The sequence below is a fragment of the Nannospalax galili genome, unplaced genomic scaffold (genome assembly GCF_000622305.1).
Source record: "Nannospalax galili isolate Female #2095 unplaced genomic scaffold, S.galili_v1.0 scaffold1023, whole genome shotgun sequence".
Classification (NCBI taxonomy): domain Eukaryota; kingdom Metazoa; phylum Chordata; class Mammalia; order Rodentia; family Spalacidae; genus Nannospalax; species Nannospalax galili.
Genome location: NW_008349234.1, coordinates 1,249,873 through 1,261,584, shown reverse-complemented (window position 1 = coordinate 1,261,584; position 11,712 = coordinate 1,249,873). Strand labels below are relative to the sequence as shown.

The window sequence follows — 11,712 nt, the reverse complement described above, 5'->3', positions numbered from 1 at the left end:
TATCCTTGCTCTAGAATTTGTTACTGAATATGTTAAAGCTGTTGTAATGAAATGCTTCTAATCATGTGGTTATTAAATAAAAAATAAATAAATAAAATATTTTAATGCAAAATAAAATAAAATAAAAGTTATTTAGGGCTAGAGAGATGGCTCACAGGATTAGAGTACTGGCCGCTCTTGCAGAAGACTTGAATTTGGTTCCCAGCACTCACAGGGCAGCTAACAACTGACTGTAACTCCAGTTCCAGAGAATCCAATGCCCTCTTTTGGCCTCTGTGGGCATTGCATACACAGGTACAGTTACATGCATACAGGGAAAACACCCATATACATAAAATAAAAATAAATTATTTTTTAAAAATTAAAAAATAACCTTGGGGCTGGAAAAATGGCTTAGTGGTTACGAACACTGGTTGTTCTTGCAGAAGACCCAGGTTCAAATCCCAGCACCCACATGGCACCTAACTGTCTGTACTCCAGTCCCAGGGGATCTGACAGCCTCTTCTGACCTCCATGGGCATTGCACGACATGGGTGCACTTACCTACATGCAGGCAATACACACACATAAAATAAAAATAATAATTTTTTTTAAAAAATTAAAAAATACCCTCTACATCTAAGGCTCACAAAACATAGTGGAATGTGGATTAGAGAGAATGCTAATGCATCTCTTAATTCTCACTAGCAAAGCTTCCTCATGCAACAGAGGGCAATGAACACAGAAGGTCACAACTGGCCACAATGTAGGGAATAAGGGATTGCAGAGTGCATATCCCTGGATCGGACTCATATTAAACCTCACCCACCCAGGACTTAGGGACCATTGCAGAATATGGAACTGAAAGAGTGTAAGAGCTGGGTGTGGTGCATGATCATAAATAATCTTTCAAGCTTCTGGGAACTTGCTCATATGAATTTATGGCAGTGGTGAGAGCATGCACAAGACCCATGCAAGCTCATTCAGAAAATAAATAAATAAATAAATAAAGCATAAAAATGGGGGAATGGGCAGGAGTCCCCAACCTTAGCTGAGGAACTAATGACAGCTGATCTCTGCTGGATGAGGGAGAGTGGATCTTCTGTAAGGGAGTGATACTAGATAGGCTGAACAGGCTCCAGCAGATAAACTCACATCGAGCAACATCTGAGTACACAAACTTGACTCGATAGCACTTAACATATATGACAAAATTCATGAAATCCTGTGGATGGGCTGTGGGGAGTGCACACAGGGACGGGGTATCTATATATGATTAATATGTATTGTGTGGAATACAAAAATTCAATAAAATATACATTGAAAAAAAGGCTTTCATTAGTTGAAGATGTATTTGTGTCTGTGTGTGTGTGTTTGTGTGTCTGTGTGTATCTATTTCATGTGTGTATATGTTCATGCATGCAGAGGCCAGAAGTTTATGTTGGGTGTCTTCCTCAGTGCTCTGTGTCTTATTTTTTAAACATGTACGTATTTACTTATATTTTGTGTGCACCAGGGGGCAGGGGGTACAGTGCATGTTTCGTCAAGGGACAACTGTAGGAGTTGATTCTCTATCATATGAGTTCTGAGGATCAAATTCAGATCATCAGTCTTGGTGGAAGGCATCTTTACCCACTAAACTGTCTTGTAGGTCTTTCACTGTAATTTTTTGAGACAGAGTCTCTCACTGAGCCTGGAACTCACCAATTCATCTAGGCTGGCTGGCTAGTGATCTCCAGGCATCTGCCAGGCCTGCCTTTTTATGTGGGTACTGGAAATCCAAACTCAGGTCCTCTGCTTGCAAAGCAAGCACTTTACCAACTGAATCATTTCCCTAACCCTTTGGGGATCAATTTTAATCATAATATATTTCATATGTAATTTTCTTTAAATCTTTGATTTTGAAACAAATCTTTAAGACAAGACCTTTCTATGGAAGAGTCAGATCTTTAGGGTATTAAGTTTTCTGAGTTTAAGTAGTATCCTTTCAAACAATTTAGATAATAAATTTAAGGTATATATAGCACTTCTTTCATAAATTTACACTTCTTCAAAAAACCAATGTGAACATTGTTTACTTCTGAAGGTCAGTGTCCCATGTCCTTAATTCATTGTGATTTTAAAGTTAAGGTACAGCATAAATTCTCCTTTGTGAAATGTTGTAAAGTGAACACAGCCACATGTAGGCTCTACAAAAAGCAGGATACATAATGTTATTAGTCCTGTACTGCCTCTATTCAGAGGCTTCCCTGGGCCTCCTCTGCATCCTTACACTCCTATGAAAGTAACAGCCATCATCAATTATGTTTCACCAGTTTCTTAACATTATATAAAGGATATCCTTTAGTATGTATTCTTTGGGGTCTATCTTTTCTTAAATACTACATAAGATTTTTTATTACTGTCTTATTTCATTATTGATTATTTTCAAGTTTTGTCCATTATGAACAAGCCGGTGACTACATGTCTTCTTTAAAATTTCGCTAATAAGATGCTAAGATACTGATATTGAGCATTGTTGCAGTTTTAAAATTATATTTATTTTTTAATGGGAAAATCAGAGTTGGGAGGATGCATACCATAGCAGGCATGTGGAAGTCAGAGGGCAGTTTGTGGGAGTTGATTCTCTCCTTCTACCATGTGGGTCCTGAGGATCAAACTCAGGTTTCAGGCTTGGTAGCAAGTCCCTTTATTGGCTAAGTCATCTCACTATCCTTGCTGTATGTATTTTGGTTCACATAGATAGGTTTCTTCTTAGTGTATAACTGCTATTGAGCTCATAGAATCATGGTTTCAATACATTCATCCTAAAAATGGCAAATTTTAGACTGGAGAGGTGGCTTAGCAGTTAATAGCACATACTACTCTTGCAGAAGACTTGAGTTCTATTCCCAGCACCCACATCAGGTGGCTCATAACTGCCTGTAACTCCAGCTCTGGGGAATCTGACATTTCTGGCTTCTGCAGGCACCTGTACTCATGTGTATACACCCCTACACAGACACACACATACACATAATTAAAAATAAAAATAAATCCTTAGAAAAGGCTAGATTCCGTGTCATGAATTTACATGCCCATCCACACAGCAATGCTTAAGTTTTCCTTTCCCTCATACTGTTGTTTGTTTGGTGTATCATTCTGTACTGTACGTGGTTGGAAGTTTCTTAAGTGCTTAGTTCACACTTCAAAATAATGATAACCCTTTTAATAAACTTACTGGGTATTTAAATATTTGCTTTATAAATTCAATATAGATTATTTATTGGTTTTATTAGATTTGCTCATTTTGGGAGGTTCTTTATATTTTCTGGATGCAGGCCATTGTTGGTGATACAAATTGCAGTTATCTTTTCCCACTGTATAGCTTGCCTTTTCTACTATTAGTGATACCTTATCAATGAACTTCACTTTGCCAGTGTTCCCTTTTGTGGCTGATACCTTTTGTGTCTTAAGAAATATTTGCCTAGATCCACATAATAAAGATATTCAGAGGTCTTACTGTTTTATCACATTTGTATCTGTATTCATTGGCTTTTCTGATCCTGTAACTAAAATATCTGACAGAATAGCTTAAGGGAAGAAGGATTTATTTTGGCTCATGGTTTAAGAGATAAGCATGCTATCATTTCAGGATTAGTATGTGGTACAGCAGACTTGTTCACATGGTAGCAGCCAGGAAGCAGAGAAAAAGAAATACAGGAAGGGGTCAGGCCAAAGTACAGTCCCTTGTGACCTACTTCCTCCAACTTAACCTCACCTCCTACCTTTCACCACCTCTCAATGCTACCATACTGATCGTTAGATCAGCTCTGTAGATATCTGATTGTCTCCTGAAATGCCACCATAGATATCCCTGAGGTATGCTTTACTACACCTGGTGATTTCATTCTAGACTAGTTGACAGTTAAGACTAACAGTCTGTAATCCACCTGGAATTATTTTTATGTAAGGACAGGTGCATTTTTCTGTATGGATATCATAAATACCTGTCATCACCTATTGAAAATAGCATTATGTTATTTGCAAAATCACCATAGTACTTTTGTCCTAAATAGCGTGATTATATGTGTGTAGATCCAGTTCTAGACTCTTTAAATATTCCTTTGTTCTTTTAAAAATCCGTGCTCCTGTCAGTCTCACTCTATTTTAATCGGTTTAGCTTGTATTAAGTCTTCATAAGCTGCCATTCTTCATCATACTCTCTTAGCTATCCCTAGACCTTTCTATTTCCATATGAAATTTTGGCTCCCTCAGTCCTTGGATTATCTTTAAGGGGGCTTGTGGGGCTGAGAACCAAGAGTTCTTAACACTATGACCAAAGCTTTCAAGTTCTCCTCATAATGCTAGAGTCACTCAGTGGTGCTGTGTCTCTGGGGAGATAAAAGATTTAACCGCTAATCATTTTAATATAATCCATTTGCTGATATGGGAAAGTAAGTATCTCAAAGTCTGAAAAGGAATACCTTAGGCTTTGTGTGCATTCCACCCAGGTTTCTTGGAGCAAAGGTTTGAGCTTCGAGTTGAAGTAGTTTTAATAAACATAATACATGATTGCTACGTGATTTATTTTGTGTATAAAAGTATCACAGAGATTTTCTCACAGCCTGCCAACCATCTTTTTTGCTTATCATAGTCCAAATTTATTATTATTAATTGTTAAAGAAGTCACAGTAGAACTCTTATCATAGAGAAATGGAAGCTTATTTTTACAAACCCTTTATGTAAGTGTCATAGCAGCCTTATTCAAAATATCCAGAAACGGGAAGCAACACAGTTGTCCTTCAGAGTGTGAACACTGAAATAAAATGTGGTACATCTATGTAATACATTATTACTCAGACGTGTTAATGGGGGCCCTACTGAAACAAGAAAAATCTAGATGGATATAACTTATACTGCATCTTAAAAAACCAATCTCTTGGGGACTAGAGAGATAGGCTCAGTCAGTGTGTTTGCCAAACAAGCATGACGACCCAAGTTTAATTCCTATCACCCACTTAAAAAGCCAGACATGGTGGCATGTGTTTATAATTCTAGCACTGAAAAGAAAAAAACAGGCAGATTCCTAGAGCCTATTGGCCAGTCAACCTAGATTAATCAGTGAACCACAGGTCTTAGTGAGAGACCTTATCTCAGTAAACGAGGTGAATGACTCCTGAGGAGTTAAATTCCCAGGTTGATCTCTGGCCTCCAACATATACACACGTGTACCTCTACACGTTCGAACACACATTCACACTTGCTCACATACAAACACACACACACACAACTAGTGTCAAGCTTCCATATTATATAATCCCATCTATATAATATTCTCTAAATATACTTACGTAGAGATGGAACACAGTGGTTTCTAGAGGTTAGAGAAAGGAGTCAGGGTGTGACTGCTGGGAAAACACAAGGGAGTTCCTTTGTGTGCCCCAGCCCACGGGGTCTGCAACGGGGTACCTGGATTGGGGAGTGGGGATGAATGTGGATGAGGCAAAGAGACAAGAGAAATGGACCACGGGGTCTGCAACGGGGTACCTGGATTGGGGAGTGGGGATGAATGTGGATGAGGCAAAGAGACAAGAGAAATGGAGACAAGACAGGTTTCTGATCAAGTCTCATTATTGCAGCTCAAGCATGGGGTTAAATAGAGAATGAAAACAAAGGAGCAAAGAATGAGTAATCACATCAGTCAGAACACAGGGGCCCTGACATACTCTAAGGGAGGAATCCACTGATTAACGGAGAACAGGGCTATTCACTGGAAAGGAGAACAAGGCCGCGGGCCAAGGCTGTTTGGCCCCGGCTGTGAGCCAAGGTTGTGGGCCAAGACTGTTGGCCCCGGCTGTGAGCCAAGGTCGTGGGCAGAACGGAGAGGTCACCAACTCAGGTCTGCCAGCAGTCCTGAGAAATGGCTGAGCCTCAGGCTCCCGACATTTGTGGTAACAAAATAGGTATACATCTTGATGTGGTGTGCATATATCAATCTATACAAGTGAAAACAATCATAGAATTATTCAAAAAGCATACCAAAAAACCAACAATAACAAGTGTGTGCACATAAAACCTTGGAAGATCTAAGAGTTATGCTCTCCTTAATTGTGTTCTGCCAGTGTCATTTTCTGAGTTTCAGTAACTCAGTATGGCTAAGATGGCAACATTATTTGTCCACATTTATCAGTAATAGCTTATTGAAGTGTAATTCTTTTACCATAAAATTCACCCCTTTAATGTGTACAATTCTGTGTTTTAGTATATTCACAGGATTGTGCAGCTATCAGCACAATCATATTTTCATTCCCCTCCCCAAATACTGTATGCATTAATAGTCACTCCCTACTACACCACAGTCCTAGGCAATGACTGTTCTCTTTTCTATAGCTATACATTTGTGATTGTTCCATTTTCTATAGCTATGCATATACCTAATTCAGCTATTTCATATAACATAAAATGATGGGCTAGATGGCCTTTTGCATCTAATGAACAACACAATATTTTCCAGACTCATTCATTTTAGTATGTATTTCATTCATTGCTATAATCATTACCTTTTATAAACAAAGAATATTCCATCACAGGGATATACCACATTTTATTTAGCCATTAATCAGTTGGTGGATATTCGGGTAGTATCACCTCTATTACTATTGTGAATAATTCTGGTATTGAATATTCATGGATGAATTCTTGATAATCTTTACACATTAGTATTTGAAAGTACCAAAAGTTCTGATATAGAAAGGATTGTAGTTATCCATCATTTAATAAACCTCCATTGATCACCTTAGTATTTATACCCTATGTTGTTATAATTGCTGAGGTTAAAATACCATAAACAATATGCCTGCTAGTAAATTCCTTGTTTTGCAGTGCTGGAGATCAAACACAGGGTCCTGCACATGCAAGGAAAATGCTCTTATCACACCCCCAGCTCAGTTGCCTCTTATTTCAACATTTGCACCCTTTTCTTTCCAGCAAGGTGTGTGTCATGGTAATTGGGAGCTGAATTTTGGAATCAGGGAGGCTAGATTCTAATCCAGATTCTACTATTTACTGCTTGTGTGACTTAGAACTGATGACTGAAGTTTTCTCTTCTAAGAATTGATAGTAATATAACTACTTCATAAAGTTATAAATATTAAATAAGTTAAAATGGTTGTGGTAGTGCATGCCAGTAATTCCAGCTCTGGAGAGGCTAGGTCACTCTGGGCTGTATGCTGAGACTGTCTCTGAAAAAAACAAAACAAAAAGGAGTCTTCTATACCCATAATGAGTGAAAACAATCTTCTCTGTTTTATTAAGTTACTGAAGTTATAGGGTTGTTTGTTTGACTAAATATTAGAAACAAAAGAGGGAAGGGTGGGTACAAAAGTGCTACTTTCTTCTCACAAAGAAGCAAGCAAGAAATACTGTCATTCTTCATGAAATAAGAAGTTCCAGATGTAATGACATATTTTTCAACATGCAGGAGGCTGAGACAGGAGGCTCGTGAGATCAAGACCAACCTAGGCTTCATGCCTAAAAATAATTTTTTACTTATTTATTTAATAACCACATTTACAAGAAGCATTTCATTACAACAGCATTGACATATTCAGTAACAATTTCCTGAGCTAAGATGGATCTCTTTGAAAATTGGCTGTAAATTTTTAGGTTTACACTTGAATTATTACAGTTATACAATACTGTACTCAGTATAAACCCTATAAGACATAAAATTAAATGAGGTTTTAACCTTTAAAAAAAATTATCCATTTCATTATTAAATACATAGTTTCATACAGAAAAATTCATTTTTAATGCAATTGATAGTAAGATGTTTCCATGTTTCTAATCTCTATATATCTGATTATTACTAGAGACAGTCGGTTACTTTCTGAGCTCCTTGGCATCTGAGCATGGATATAAAGTCATAAGGTAGATTTCAATGATGTTTTTCACATCTACTAATTATTAAGGAGCAAATTTTTATGCTTTGAAGAATTACTATTTTTATCAATTTTTTTATTTTTAATAACTACATGATTAAAAGCACCATTTCACTACAGCTTTAACATATTCAGTAACACACTCCAGAGGAAGAGTACATCTCTTTCACAAGTGGGTGCAAGTTTCTAGATTCACAATTGAGTTAATACAGTTAAACAATATTGAACTCAGTATGAGCCCTGTAAGACATAAATGTGAATGAGTTTTTTTAACCTTTGAGAAAGATCTCCATTTCATTTTAGAATATATTGTTCTGTGCGGAAAGACTCATTGTTTTTGCTACTAACACTGAGATGTTGGCACATACATCTCTAATCTGTATGTATCTGATTGTTACTAGTCATAATCGGTTGCACTTGGATCCTTGGTGCCTGTGTATGTCTATAAAGTCATCAGATAGATTTCAGTGGTATTTTTTATCACCCCTACTGATTAGCATGACGTAAATTTCCATGCTTCCTCTTAAAATATATTTTTTTAATTTGTTGATTTGTGTGTGTGTGTGTGTGTGTGTGTGTGTATAACACAAAACATCCCAAACCATCTTATTCAAGTATATACCCACTTCCCAGATGGCACCCTCCCATAGCCTTCCTCCCCTGACTAGAGCCCTTATACTCTGATATCCCTGCTACTGTCCTCTGTGTTGTCAGCACCCCCAGCCATCCCCCACTACTTACCCTTCTGGTGAATCTAGTCAGCCTATCTAGAGATCTTCGTTTTAGGAGGGTCAGCTGTTCCTCATCTAGCAGCAATCATTTGTCAATATTCCTTTGGATAAGATTGGGGTCTGCTGTTGATTTTCCCAGTTCTATGCTGGGTTACTATCTGGGAGTCCCTTGGGCCACCCTGGCTAACAACTCAAAAGAAGGTATCTCCTATCTGGCATTGTTGCTTGTTATGTAGCCTTTAGTTATACATATGGACACTTAAGAAATTATACTGGCCCCTTTCATCTTTGGTTATACTTTCCTTTTGGGTATTTGAGGCCATACAGTTGGCCCAGATAAACCAATTCATTTTTACTCTTAAAGTCATTTGAGGATCTGTTCCTCAGGGGTCATATGGGCTGGGAGGAGCCCCTGGCTCCTTTCTTTTACTAGTTCCGCTTATGTGAAGATAAGTCAAAGGTCCTGCTCGACAACAGTTGGCTTCACTTGGAAGCATGGAGGAAATGATTCCTCTTGGTTGACCCTCCCTTTTGTAGACTGGATACTGTTCAAGTTCCTCTCATGCGGTCTCCTCGGTCTCCTTGATCAAGAGGACAGGTGACCCACCACAATTACAGGACATTTTGAGAGATGCTCATAGTCCCCTGGAACTAGTCGACCTAGGAGGGCAAGGAACAAGAACTGTCCTTTATGTCCCTCTGACCAAATTATTATAGGCCTCAAAGTATGTCTGTTAAACATCCAAGAAGGTTAGTTCCACCAGTCTGGTACTTTTAATTACTGTGTTTCATGTAGATAAATCTTGAGGAAAGACCAATTGTTCTCAGATAAAACTTACCTAGACTTATATTTCTTGATCTAGTATGTATAATTTGTCAGTAAGGTATAGGAGTAATATGGTTCCCTCTGGTTTTCAAAACTAGCTAGGCATTATTTATCTCTCACACTGTCTCATACATCCATCATGGTTTTCCCACTTAAGGTGTCCCCATTTCCCTCCTTTCTCCCTTACTAATGCCTTTCTCCTACAACAGAACAAAGAGAGGGTACTGAAAGCTGCTAGTGAAAAACAACAAGTTAAATATGAAGGAAAACCCATCAGAAATACAGCTGACTTTTCAATGCAAACTGTGAAATCCAGAAGAGCATGAAACAAAGTATTATGAAAGCCACGGCTGGTTCATGAACACAGGAAGGAGGCTTGCTCATGTGAGCCTGTGGCAGTGGTGGCAGTCATGTGTGGGAACCATGTCAGCTCAATTAAACAAGGGCCCAAAGGAGAAGCGAGAAATAGGTGGCAGGTCAGCACTAGATTGAGAACTGTATCACTTTACTTAGTGTAACAGTTTCTAGCTCCATCCCTTTACCTGCAAATTTCATGATTTCATCTTTATTTACTGCTGAGTAAAATTCCATTGTATAAATGAACCAAATTTTCATTTTCCACTTGTCAGTTGAGGGACACTTAGGTTGCTTCCACTCTTAGTTATTGTGAAAAGAGCAGCAACAAACATGGATGTACAAGTGTCTCTGCATTAGGATGAGTTCTTTGGGTATATGCCAAGGACTGGTATAACTGGGTCAAATGGTAAGTTCATTTGTAGTTTTTTAAGAGTTCTCCATAGTGCTTTCCATAGGGGTTGAACAAGTTTGCAGCCCCACCAGCAGTGGATGAGTGTTCCCCTTTCCCCACATCCTCTCCAACATTTGGTATTATTTGTTCTCTTGATCTTAGCCAGTCTGACTAGGGTGAGATGAAATCTTAAAGTGCTTTTAAGTTGCATTTCCCTAATTACTAGTGATGTTGAACATCTTTTAAGATGTTTCATAGCCATCTTTACTTCTTCTTTTGAGAGCTCTCTGTTCAGCTCCTTAGCCCTTCTTTTAATTGGGTTGCTTCTTGTCTTTGTTCTCTGTTTTTTGAGTTCGTTATATATTCTGGATATTAAACCTCTGTCAGATGTGTCACTGGTGAAGATTTTCTCCCTTTCTGTGGATTTTCTGTTTCCATCCTTTTGCCTCTTTTGATATGCAGAAGCTTTTATTTTAATGAGGTCCCATTTGTTAATTCTTGTCCTTGTTTCCTGAGCAATTGATGTCCTGTTTAGAAAATCCTTTCCTACACCTATATCTTGTAGGTTTTTCCCAATATTTTCTTCTAACAGTTTCAGAGTTTCAGGCTTCACATTGATGCCTTTGAGCCATTTGGAATTGACTTTTGTGCAGGGTGAAACATAGGAGTTTAATTTTATTCTTCTACAGGTGCAGATCCAGTTTTGCCAGCACCATTTGCTGTCTTTCCTCCAGTGAATATTCTTGGCCCTTTTGTCAAATATCAGGTGGCTGAAATTTCATTTACTCATATTTAGATCTTCAATTTTGTTCCATTGATTTATGGGTCTATTTTTGTGCCAGTGCCATGTTGTTTTTATGACTACAGCTCTGTAATACAGCTTAAAATCTGGTATAGCACTCACCTCAGCATTGCTCTTAGTGCTCAGGGTTGTTTTGGCTATCCAAGGGCTTTTGTGCTTCCAAATGAATCTTAGGATGGTTTTCTCCAATTCTGTGAAAAATGTCATGGGGGTTTTGATTGGCATTGCATTGAACCTATAAATGGCTTTTTGTAGGATGGTCATTTTCACAATATTAATCCTTCCAATCCATGAGCATAGGAGGTCCCTCCATCTGATGTCTTCCTCAATCTCTTTCTTTAAAAATTTAAAAATTTCGTTGTAGATCTCTTTAATGTCTTTGGTCAGGTATATTCCGAGATTTTTTTTTTTTTGCAGCGTTTGTGAAGGGGAGTGTTTCCATGTGCTCTTTCTCTGATTGCTTGTTATTGATATACAAAAAGGCTACAGACTTTTGTAGGTTAATTTTGTAACCTGCCACTTTACTGAACGTGTTAGTATTTTCTAGGAGTTTTCTGCTAGAATTTTTGGGGTCTCTTAGATAAAATATACCATGTGCAAAAGGGGATAATTTTATCTCTTCTTTTCCAATTATTACTCATTTAATTTCCTTCTCTTGTCTTATTGCTCTTGCAAGAGTTTCAAGCACTATGTTAAAAAGGAGT

General features: G+C 38.0%; 1 protein-coding gene across 10 annotated transcripts in view; it reads left to right on the top strand.

The window, feature by feature from the left end:
- The window catches only part of Tanc2 (tetratricopeptide repeat, ankyrin repeat and coiled-coil containing 2), a 496,754-nt gene that overhangs the window by 226,267 nt on the left and 258,775 nt on the right, over nucleotides 1-11,712 (top strand). The gene's annotated exons all lie outside the window — the stretch shown is intronic.